Consider the following 13,419-nt stretch of genomic DNA (forward strand, 5'->3'; position numbering starts at 1 on the left):
AGAGAGAGAGAGAGAGAGAGAGAGAGAGAGAGCCACAGAGAGAGAGAAAGGGTAAAAAGAAAAGAAAAAGGATATGTAGGGAAAAGCACCATTAGCAATCATAACTGAATGTGAATAGGATGAATTCAGCCATATAATGGAATTGGATGGCAGAATGAATTAGAAAGCAGAATCAATGATATGTTGTTTGAAAGAGACACACCTGAAAGAGAAAGAAACAGAGAATTAAAAAAAAAAAGGGCTAGAGCAGAATCTATTATGCTTCAGCTGAGGGAAAAAAAAAAACAAGGGAAGCAATCATGATCTCAGACAAAACAAAAGCAAAAATAGACCTAATTTAAAAAGATAATTAGGAAAATTACATTTTGCTAAAAGATACCATTAACAATGAAGTAAAAAAAAAATAGAGCAAGTTTCTCTCATAAAGGCCTGATTTATAAAGTATGTAGGGAACTGAGCTAAATTTATAAAAATAAGAGTTATTTCCCAATTGATAAGTGGTCAAATAAAAAGTTTTTCAGAAGAAATCAAAGCTTTTAATATTCATGTGTAAAACTGATCTAAATCACTATTGATTAGAGAAATTCAGATTAAATTAACCCTGATGTATCACCTCACACATGTAAAAACTATCAAATCCTTGAAGGGATATGGAAAAATCCATTGGGGAGAACAGTGTGCACATATAAACAAAAGACTATCAAACTGTGCATACCTTTTGATCCTGCCATACCACTTCTAAATCTGTATCCCAAAGAGATCTGAGCAAAAGGAAAAAGACCTTTTCTATGCACAAAAATATCTATGATAGTTCCTTTTGTGAAGGCAAAGAACTGGAAACTTATGAGATAATCACCAATTTGGAAATGTATGATCGTGTTGTTGATCAGGGTCATCATAAAATGATTATGTATGGGGTTAGGGGTGCTTGAGACCCCAAAATACCAACATGCCAGGTCCTGCTGAATGAATTCAACTCAAGTCTTCTCTCAGCCAAAGAAAAGGAAAGTTTATTAAAAGTTCACCATATTGGGTAGATTCTTAAGGAGCCTTGGTATCCTGCATTGGGCAAGTGGGCCAGAGTAAGTCTGTGCTAGGTCATTCTATGGCACTTATACACATGGAGGCAAGATGCAATCTTATATATAGAAGGATTGTGGGAGGAATCTAGGGGAGGTATTTGGGGAGGGTCTTCAGGAGGAGTCAGATGAGGTCTTCAGGAGAAGTTAATGAGATCAGGTAACAGTTGATTTGGGTAAAGATATTTTGATAGGCTCAAGGGTGGGAAGTAGATGGACAATGGAGGGCCAAGCTAGTAACAAAGGTTTGGGCAGAACCACAATGAAAAGCTTATGGCCTCATGCAAATGGGACAATTCAATCAGAGTTCAAGGGGGTTCCCAGAGCCTGTACCTCAAATATTCAAGGAAAGCTCAAAGGGGTTCCCAGAGCCTGAACCTCATCATTATTTTATATGTAATGGAATACTGTTGTGCTATAAGAAATGATTAGGGTGATGGTTTCAGATAAAATCTGGAAAGACTTATATGAACTGAGGCCAAATGAAATGAGCAGGGCTGGGAGATCATTGAACATAGTACCATCAATGTTATAATAATGATCAACTATGAAAGACTTAGCTACTGTCATCAACACAATGATCAAAGACAATTCTGAGGGACTCGTGATAAAAATGCAATCTATATCCAGAGAGAAAAATGATGAACTCTGAGCAAAATTGAAGTATAATCATGTTTTTTTTTTTATTTTTCTTGCATTTTATTATGATCTGGATAATATAGAAATATATTTTGTAAGTTTTCATATATACAATTGATATCATATCCCTTGCCTTCTAAGTGAATGAGAAAGGGCCTGGAAGGAAGGAGAAAACTTGGAACTCAATATTTTTTTTAAAAAGCATAAAAATCAATAATGATTTTTTTTATTTAAAAGGCCAAAAAAGAAAAGACAACTCAAGATTTAGAAAGAAAAAGAAAGTCAAACTTTAAAGACAACAAAAAATGTATCAGTACTGCAGTAAAAAAAGACAAAAACAAAAACATTTTTATTATTAAGTAACAAGTTCTGTCAAAATAAACAATAATTCATATATACTTTAATGTTCTGCAAAGCACTTATATGTTGTGTTTTTTTTTTAAATTTGATGCTAACAAAAGTTCTGTGAGGTAGATGTTACAAATGAGGGAACTGAGTCTGAGAGTGATTAAGTTATTTGCTCCAAGTTATTCAGCTTCTTAATATTTGAGGAAAATTTTGAATTCAGTTATTCTTTCATCTAAGTCCTATTCTCTATCCAATATTACACCTAGATGTCATTTACTTTGAGGAAGATATAAAATAAACAAGAAATAAATGAAAAGCAATTTCCAGGAACTGTATGGAATCATGAGCTAGTCATCATAAAAAATAAGTCTCTTACAGAAGATGGCATTTGAACTGATCTTTGAAGGAAACCAAGAATTCTATATAGGGAGGGAGATGAAATGTATATATGCAAAACAGCAGGTAGCTTGATTTGTCTGAAATGTAGACTACAAGCAAGGATAGTATATTTGCAAAAAAAAAAAAGTGAATTGAAGCTAGAGGCAGTTGGTGGCATAGTAGAATGCTGGGCCTGGAGGTAAAAGGACTTGAGTTCAAATTCAGCTTCAGACAATCATTAGTTCACTGATGAAGTTCAAGTCACTTAAAAATCTCTGTTCTGGAGTCTGACCTCTAGTTATCCCAGTACCATCAAGATCCTCCTCAGACTCCTCTTCAAGAACATCCCTAGACCCCTCCTCCCAGACTATGAGACCACCTTTAAATCCCTCCCACAATCTTTCTGTATATAAGATTCATCTTGTTTCCATGAAGGTGTTCAGATTCCTTAAGAGTCTAGCCAGAATGGCAAATCTTTAATAAATATTGCTTCAATTTGGTTGGAAAAAAAAAGTCAATCTATACTTAATTTCTATCATATTGTTCTCTAGTTTTCCCAACAATTTTTGTCAAATGGCAAGTTCTTATTAAAGAATCTGGGGTCTCTGTGTTCATTAAACCCTAGATTACTATGATCTTTATTACTGTGCCTTGTGTACTTTATCTATTTCATTGATCCATCACTCTATTTATTAGTAAGTACCAGGGAGTTATGATGTTTGCTGCTTTATAATATAGTTTGAGATGTGGTATGTTCAAGTCACCTTCCTTTGTGTTGTTAAAAAATTAATTCCCCTTATATATTTGATCTTTTGTTCATCCAGACTAATTTTGTTATTATTTTTTTCTATATAAAAGTGTTTTTGTTAGTTTGATTGGTATGGGCCTGAATAAGTAAATTAATTTAGGTAGTATTCTCATTTTTATTATATTGCCTCAGCCTACCCATAAGCAATTGATATTTTTCCAACTGTTTAGATCAGATTTTATTTGTTTGAAAAAAATTTTGTAGTTATATTATTATAATTTTGAGGTTTGTCTTGGCCAGTAGACTCCTATTTTTTTTTTACATTGTCTACATTTATTTTAAAAGTAACTTCTCTTTCTATCTCTTGCTGCTGGGCTGTGTTGGTAATATATAGAAATGATGATGATTTATGTGGGATTATTTTATATCCTGCAAATTTGCTAAAGTTGTTAATTATTTCAATTAGTTTTAAGTTGATTCTCTAAGTTTAGCATCATATCATCTACAAAGAGTGACAGTTTTGTTTCCTTATTGCCTATGGTAATTCCTTCCATTTCTTTTTCTTCTCTTATTGCTATTGCTAACATTTCTAGTACAATATAGGATGATATTGGTGATGATGGGCATCCTTGTTTCACCCTTGTTCTTGTTGGGAAGGCTTCTAGTTTATCCCCATTATAAATAATGCTTGCTAGTGGTTTTTGATAGATACTACTTAGCATTATTATTAGGATAGACCTTTTTCCAGAGTGGACACAGGGAAGGGGAGCACCATGAAACTGGAGTATGTTTTGTAATCAAAACTAGCCAAAAAAGCTTACATGCCTATCAAAAAAGGAGTGAATGACAGGCTCGTGACAATGTGATTGCCCCTGGCAGGAAAATGCCACACCAATACCATTAGTGCTTCTGCTCTATCATGACAAACCCTGATGAGGACAAAGAACAGTTTACTTGGAGATCCTTATCATCAATGTGTCAAAAGAGCACTAGCCTAAAATTCTGGCTGACTTTAATGCTAAAGGAGTCTCAAACTCCAGGTCCAATGTTCTATCTATGGAGCTATCTAGTTGTTTCAAAAGATTTCTGACACTTTCCAGTGCCTCTTTCACCATAGCCTGCTAGAAAATCCATTTCTCAACAATCACAATGTGGTCCTTTTTTTTTTTACATGTCATAGATTTTTTCATCACTGACTAACACTTCTCCTTTGTTTTTCCCTTAAACTTTCCAGTTTTGTTATTTCTTTCCATTAATCATCCACTGATACAATTCTTCCAATGTTTCATATTCCAATAAGTCCAGTGAGGTTGTCATAAAATCATTTTATAATTTGGGGAGTTGAAGAGAATGATTGTATTTCTGTCTTCTTTGGTATGTTATTTGAGTCCAGAAATGTCTAGGATTTTTCCTTCACAGATGCACTACCAAAAAAGGAGAGACATGTTGATGTAAACCTTATTTTGTGACATGAACTCATTGTCCTTGTTATAACTTCTGATTCCTTGTAATTAGATTTGACTTTGCAAGTGCTTTCTCATAATTCTTCCTTTTGTATAAAACGGCTTAACAAATAAAAAATTGAATATCAAAGACAAAAAAATTACAAAACATAAAAAAGCAGGTTGACGGCTTTAACTCCTAAATAAAGAACCTTTTCCACTTTTTGCAGGTACTTTCTCATGATCAAAGTAATTTATCATAAATGTTTTCAATGCCAATCAAAAAAAAGATTATTATTTTTTTCAAAATCAAAATTTTGACTTATATTTCATTATAAACAAGACTGATAGGAAACACGAATCATAGATTTAAAACTATAAAAGAGCTAACTGGGATATCATGACATTCTTGGTGGAACTATGAACTGATACCACTATTATGGAGATTAAACTGGAATAATGTCCAAAGACTTAATAAAACCCTATAAACTCTTTGACCATCAATACCTCTATTGTGTGTGTTTCCTAAGGTTATCAGAGAAAAAGGAAAAGAAAATATACTATCTAAAATATTTATTGCAATACTCTTTTTGGTGGCAAAGTGGAAATTTAGGGAATGTCCATCAATTGGGGGAGTAGTTAAACAAGTTGTGATATATTATTGTGATGAAACATTATTGTGCTATAAGAAATAATGATCTGGTTGATTTTAGAAAAAAAATTTGGAAAGCTTTGTATGGAATAATTAAAAGTGAAATGAACAAGACCAAAAGAATGGTGTATATAGTAATAGCAATATTGTTCAAAGAATGATTGTGAACAACCAAGTTATTCTGAGTAATATAAATATTCAAATCAATTCCAAAGGTTCTAGGAAGGAAGACACTATACACCTCCAGAGGAATAATTATTAAATAGAAGTGTGCAGACTATGGGTTTACATATAATTATACATCTGTGTTAAATGGTGGCCTTCTCTAGTTCAGGGTGAGAAGAGAAGAACAATTTAGAACTTAAAATGTAATAAAAATACATTTAAAAAAAGGGAGAATTAGGTAATCCAGTCCAATGTCATCCTTTTACAGATTAGGAAACTGAGACTCAGAGATGTTTAAAGTGATTTGCCCAACCAATTCACACAAGTAGTAGGTAGGAGAGCCAGGTCTTAAATATGGGTCATTGAATTCCAAATCAAAGATTCTTTCCATTCTACTTTGCCATTTCTATTTTATTTCATTATAGGGTCAACCATATAATTTTTTAAATTTAAAATGATGAATTAAAAATAATATCAATTTAATTAAAATGTCTGAATTTGAATTGTGATTTTTTTATGTACATGAAAGAATTTGAATCATACCGATCTTTGCAGGCTAAAAAATTGGGTTAGCTCTAAAAAGTTGAAATTTAATAGAGATAAATGCAAGCTTTTACACTCTTCTTTTTTCTTGGTGAGGCAATTGGGGTTAAGAGATTGTCCTGGGTCACAAAGCTAGTAAGTGTCAAGTGCCTGAGGATTTGAAACTCAGGTCCCTCTGACTCCAGGGTCAATGTTCTATCCACTGCAGCACTTTAAAAAATACTACTTTGCACATACAAGGTGGCATTAATTTTGCCTTTTTGGGGGAGGGCAATTGGGGTTAAGTGACTTGCCCAAGGTCACACAGCTAGTTTTTGTAGTAAGCATCTGAAAATGGATTTGAACTCAGGAACTCCTTATTCCAGGGCCATTACTCTATTCACTGTGCCACCTAGCCTCCCCTGAGAAGCTATTTAAAAAGAAAATTTGGTTAGATTCAAGGGTGGGATATTCAAGTTAATGAGGTTGTGGGTTGCATGGGGAGAGACTCAATATTCAGGACAAGGGAGGTAATCATCCTACTGGATGCACCATGGTCAAACAATCTCTGGAATGCTGCTCAGATGGAGACACTGTGTTTTAGAAAATATCAAAAGCAGGAGAACCAGAACAATGAAGGCCTTCTAATTCTTGGTGTTTGAGAATAATATGAACAAAAACAGAATGTTTTCTTTATGCAAGGAAGGAAGAAGGGAAACAAAGAAGGGAGGAGGAAAAGATTAAAGGAAGGAAGATGGAAAGGGGGAAAGAGGTAGAGAGAGAAGGAGGTAGGGAAGAGGAAAGGAGGGAGGAACAAAGAGGAAGAAAGAGGGAAAGGAAAGAAATAAACATTTATTAAGCACCTCCTATGAACTAGTCACTGTGCTTAGCACTTCACAAAAGCATTCTCCCCAAAACCTTGGGAGAAAGGTGCTATAATTAACCCTATTTATTATTAACCTATTATTAATTAACCCTATTTTTTATTAACCATATTTAACAGTTAAGGAAACCGAGGCAAACAGAAGACTGGCCCAAGTGTCACAAAGCTAGTAAGTCTTTGAGGTCATATTTGAACTCAAGTCTTTCTGACTCCAGGCCTAGCACTCTATGAATTGTCCCACTTATAGATAAAGTGATGTGATATTGGTTTTCAAGTATTAAAAAAGGAGGTTTAAATTTACTTTCCTATATCCAGAGGACAGAACTAAGACAAATCAATGAAAGTTTTTAAAAGTTCATTTTAAATTTAAGATAAGGAAAAAAAAAATCTTCACCCAAATTAGTGGGGAAGTATATTTCTCTTCATTGGAAACTCAAGGAAAGCCTGAATGACTTCTTAGGTACCTTGTTGAAGAGATTCTGTTGGGGAAAATAGCTTATAAAGGCACTTTCAACTCTGAAATTTTACCTTCTTTGTTCTTTAATTCTAAAAAAATGTATTTTGGTTCTCTTTTTTGATTGTTTTATATCTGAGGTGAAAGCACTCCAGAAAATTTCCACATCAAAAGTGTATGAATTTCTTCAGTTGTTCAGAGAATTATTTATTATTTTAAGTTCCTTCTCAGTTGTGAGGGAAAAAAAATCAACAAACCTCTCCTTTCTGATTCTACTGTTTCATTGATTTAATAAATCAAATTACCTTTGTTAATTATGTTTATTCTCTCATTATTTTTTTGTCATGATTTATTGGTTTACCTATTTTCAGGAATAGGTTGTTATCTCAGGTAAAATTATCTCTAACATCTAGCTTTTACTTGCACATCACCATGGTGAATCCAAGTAGCTATGTTGGTTTATGTATTCATTTTGTATCTTACATCATTCCACCTCTGTTAATTTACATGCACTAACCCCCTTATCTGCAATGCACTCTATCTTCATTTCTGCCTACTCAAATCATGCTAGAATTTGAAGTGCCAGGGTTAAATTCTTGTCTAGGAACTTCAAATTTAGTTAAAAATAATCTCAGAAACATAACAATAATAAATAACAATGAACCCTGCTTGTGTTAGTCCATGTCTTCAGAGGCTGTCAGTTGTAATTTAAGAATTATACTTAATGTGGGGTGGTTTACAAAGAAAAAGAGTACAATGTTATGATAGTAGCTTTCTGTTAAACACAGCAGAATAATTTAATCAGAAATGTCAAAATAAAAAAATCAGGAATAGTATAATGATAACTCTTTTTAACCTTTTTCTGTCCTTCTTCCTTGATCAACATTCTCTTGCATTACTGACCTCTTAGATGTACCTCTGTATGTTGCTGTTCTCACATCATGGATGATTGACTTCCTAGTCTATGAATTTTTTGTAGGCTTCATCTTCAAATATCACTCCATGGCACTAGGCACTGATCATCACTCCTTATTTCTTGAAACTCCTTCCTGCTTTGACTTTTGTGACAATGGACTTCCTAGATCTGTTTGTTTGCTTGCTTATTTATTTTATCTTACCTCTGATCCTCCCTATTCTTTTTTACTGGAATCCTTCTACCTTTTAATGGGAACAGTAATAGCACCTACCTCCCAGAGTTGTTGAGAAAATCAAATCAAGTAATATTTTAAAGTGGCCTGTCAGACTTAAAGCACTACATAAATTCTAGCTGTTATTATTGGGATGTTAAAATTGATCATAATAACACTAATGTTAATGATGGCGGTGATGATGATGAAATTGTGGTCTGAAAATGGTGGATGGAAAAGGGTATTGTTTTTTGGCATTTTTCTCACTTTTACTATGTTCTATCCTTTAAGTCTTATACATTCCATGGCTTTAATTAATCACCTCCATGTGATAAAAACTCATCTGTGATTATATGGGACTTTAGTATCAGGGTGTTATCTCCAAGCATGTTTTCTTTCTTTCTCAACTAACAGACTGAAATTCCTGAATTTCTTCTGCACTCTCTACCATATGTACCCCTCCACAAGGTTTATAACCTTCAGCATTTCAAATTTACCCTGTACAAGGCTGAATCTACAGAACTGACTGCAGTTAAATGGGATTAAGAAGGCAAAGATAGAAGGAAGCCTGGCAGGCTGACAGAAAGGATATATCATACTAGGATGGGAACTGAGCACAGTCCATCAAGAGCTCTGCTGGCCCAGATCCATGGCACAGACCCACCAGAGCAGATTTCAGGAGAGTCAATCACTGACAGCTGTGGTGGTTTTCACACTTCTCAACCCATAAACACTAAAGAGAAAATAAAAGGTCATTAGGGAACTCTGTTGGAACTGAGTAAGAGAAGAGTGTGGTCAGGTCCATGCATGTGGGGCAGCAGAGGGGGCAGCAGCATGGAGGCTACAGATGCTGCCACATTACTGCCTCTGGAGCTCCTGGCCTACAGTTTGTAGGGGCGCCAAGCAACCCTTCAAAGGGTAATTGCTCTTGCTTTTACCTGCTTGGACCTGGGTCTCAGTCTTGGGTAGTGGTCCTAGGGTGAGGAATTCTAGTGTCCCAGAGCTTGTGGTGGCTGTAGAGAGGGCCCTGTCCTCCTCATAGATCTGAAAACAGCTGCACAAGATACCAGAAATTTGTACAGCACTCTCCAATCTGGAAGCAGAGTTCTTCCATGGCAAAGAGCTCAAAAGTCAAGTAATTGGCAGGCAAGATGAGCAAATAGAGAAAGAATAATCAGATGACAGAATCCTTTTTTGGGAAGAAAAAGGATGAAAACATAGAACTGGAAGAAGACAACAAAGTCAAAATTCCTTCATCAAAAGCCTCCAAAAAATATGAACTAGTCACAGGCCATGGAGGAGTTAAATAAGGATTTTTAAAATCAAGTAAGAGAAGTAGAGGAAAAATTAAGAAGAGAAATGAGAAAGATGCAAAAAAAAATCATGAAAAGCAAGTCAACAGTCTGTTAAAGGAGACCCAAAAATACACTGAAGAAAATACACCTTAAAAAAAGACTAACTCAAATGGCAAAAGAGGCCCAAAAAGTCAATGAGAAGAATGCCTTAAAAAGCAGAATTGGTCAGATGGTAAAAGGAATTTCAAAAAGTCACTGAAGAAGTTCCATCAAAATTAGATTGGAGTTAATGGAAGCTAATGACTTTATGAGACATCAAGATATTATAAAATAGATCCAAACAATGAAAAAAGAGAAGAAAATGTGAAATATCTCATTGGAAAAATCACTCACCTGAAAAATAGATCCAGGAGAGATAAATTAAAAATTATTGTAGTACTTGAAAGCCATGATAAAAAAAAAGAGCCTAGACATCATTATTATCAAGGAAAATTGCTCCGATATTCTAGAACCAGAGGGAAAAGTAGAATTTGAAAGAAATCACCGATTTCCTCTTGAAAAAGATCCCAAAAAGAAAACTCCTAGGAATATTATAGTCTAATTCCAGAGTTCCTGGGTCAAGGAGAAAATATTAGAATCAGTCAGGAAGAAACAATTTGAGTATTGTGGAAACACAATCAGGATAACCCCAAATCTAGCAGTTTTCCAGAGGTCAAAGGAGCTAGAATTAAAACCAAGAATCACCTGCCTGGCAAAAGTGAGTATAATACTTCAGGGGAAAATATTGATATTTAATGAAATAGAGGACTTTCAAGCATTGTTGATGAAAAGACCAGAGCTAAACAGAAAATTTGACTTTCAAATGCAAGAAGCAAGAGAAACATGAGAAGGTAAACAGGAAAAAGACATTATAAGGAACTTTATTGCAGTTTAACTATTTACATTCCTACATGGAAAAGCAATAATTGCAACTCATGGAATTTTTATCAGTATGAGTATAGGTGAAGGGAATATATATGTATACATACATATATATATACATATATATATGTAGGTATAGGAGGGTGTATGTGTGTGTAATATATATTTATATATGTGTGTATACATATATACATAAAGGGCACAGGATGAGTTGAATTTGAAGCAAAATTAAGAGGTGAAAGAGGAATATATTGGGAGAATGAAAAAGGGAGAGATAGAATAGAATAAATTATCTCATATAAAAGAGGCAAGAGGAAAATGTTACAATGGAGGGAAAGTGCAGGAAGGTGAATGGGAATGAGTCAATTTTATTCTAATTGAATTTGGCTTAAAGAGGGAATAACATACACACTCAATTGGGTGTCTTACCCTACAGGAAAGTAGGGGGGGATAAGATAAGAGGGGGGATGATAGAAGGTAGGGCATATTGGGGTAGAGCATAGTTAGAAGAAAATACTTTTGAAAAGGGACAGACTCAAAGGAGAGAATAGAATAAGTGGGATACAGGATAGGATGGAGGGAAATATAGTTAATATTTCACAATATCACTACCATGGAAATGTTTTGCATCACTACACATGTATAATCTATATTGAATTGTTTGTCTTCCCAGTAGGGGTGTGTGAGGAGGGAAGAAGGGAAGGCATCTATAACTCCAAGTTTTAAAAACAAATGTTGAAAAATTGTTTTTTACATGCAACCAGGAAATAAGATATAGAGGCAATGGGGTATAGAAATCCATCTTGCCCTGCAAGAAAGTTGGGGGGGGGATGTTATTGGGAAGGATATAAGAGAGAACAGATTGGGGGAATGGGTATTCAGTAGGCTTGCTAACTTGGGGTGGGGGTAAGAGAGAGATGGGGAGATAGTTTATAACTAAAAATCTTGTGGAAATGAATGTTGAAAACTAAAATTTAAAATTAAAAAAAATTTTTAAAAAGGCAAAGATAATGAAGAGAGAGGGTAAAATTGCCAAGTCTTGTTTTTACTAACATAGCATAAATAAGAGCAGCAACCTGGATAGAAGTTATATGATCCTTTAACACCAAATTAATCCTGGGATCCTGTTAAAGCAAAATATAAAGCAGACACAATGCAGATGGAGTTAAATCCTAAATAGTAGCAATGTGAAGAGGAAAGAGAAAGTGTAGAAGACAAAGAAGGTCTTAAATTAGAGGGAAGAAAGGATACTTCCCCGAGTCAAGGTTGTTTTCATGTGGACATTTATATGGAAAGGATATAAGAGAGACAGTAAGATGTAAGTCAATATTGCCTGGATAGCCAAATTACACAGCAATGCTATAAGAATATTTAGACTAAATATCCTAACTTTTTTTTTCAATTCACTGAATTATTATGGAGGTAAATTGTCTTAAAAACACAAAAAATTCTTCCCAGGGTTCTCAAAAAGCTAGATGAGAGGAAGATGGGAGGTGTAGTCTGGGAAATATAGCTTTAAATCCTCTGTTATACCCTACTCTAGGCAAGTCATTTAATCTCTGTCAGTCTCAGTTTCCTTATCTGTAAAATAGGGTTAAATAGTAGCATATTCTTCACAGGGGTTATTGTGAGGGTCAAAAGAGATAAAATGTAAAGCATCTTTGGAAACTCTTAAAGCTCTATAAATGTCAGCAATTATTACTGTTGTGGTTATTATTATTAATACTATTACAATTCAGCAAATAAGCTTGAAAAATTTATTTTTTAACTAACATATTCTCTGCTCTTATGGATGATAGTCAAGCAATTTAAAAATATCTTTGTAAAGCCCTTTACAATTAATCTTCTTTGGATCCCACAAATAGAGTACTTTCCATAAATTTAACATCAAGAAGAAAGCTGAATAGCACCTAAATTTTATTCACACTCTTTTATTTCATTTCTATAATTAGCATATTGTTGCCATCATATCTAAGTAGCTTCAGAAAATATGGTGTATATTCTCCAGAGTTGAGACTTTTATGTCATTTGATTGAATAAATGTTGGTTAAATGACTTCTATGATCAGGAAACTCTACTAGGCAGTGGGCATTAAAAGATGAAAATTAACAAAATATATGCCCTCAAGGAGTTTACAATATAATAAGTGGATATAATGCTTTTTGTACACATAAGTATAATGCCTGGTAGAATTTGATAAGGGAAAGGGACTAAAGTCTGGACAAAATATTCTAAGAAAATTTAAGTGAAATCCGGCCTCAGACACTTGACACAATTACTAGCCCTGTGACTTTGGTCAAGTCACTTAACCCCAATTGCCCTCCAAAAAGCAAAAAAAAAAAAATTAAGTAGAGATTGCTTCTAGATAGAATGGGGCAGTTTGTATTGAGAAAAAAAATCTCAAATGGATTTTGAAAGAAGATCAAGATTTGAGTAGGCAGAGATGAAGAAAGTATACTTTGAAGATGTCGGGGTTAGCCTGTGTAACTGCATGGACATGGAACTATGCAGGGGACAAATGAATACAGAGATCTTGCTACTGCCATTAAAGTATGTATGAATAGAAGGGGATACTTATCTCCCTCCCTCAGCTAGTAGGGGCAGTCTTGAAGACCTCTAGTGAAAACAGTTTGAGAGCTACATTAGGAAATAAAATTCAGTGTCTTCTGGGAAGAGTAGAGATGGTAGTGAGAGATTTTGACTATCTGGGAGGCTTTTTGTAGGAATCTGTGAAGGGAATAGGGAGGAAACAGAGAAAGGAAGAAC

This window comes from Petaurus breviceps, unplaced genomic scaffold, assembly GCF_028583685.1.
Source record: "Petaurus breviceps papuanus isolate PSGF00001 unplaced genomic scaffold, PetGlider_PUasm1.0 90842, whole genome shotgun sequence".
Taxonomy (NCBI): domain Eukaryota; kingdom Metazoa; phylum Chordata; class Mammalia; order Diprotodontia; family Petauridae; genus Petaurus; species Petaurus breviceps.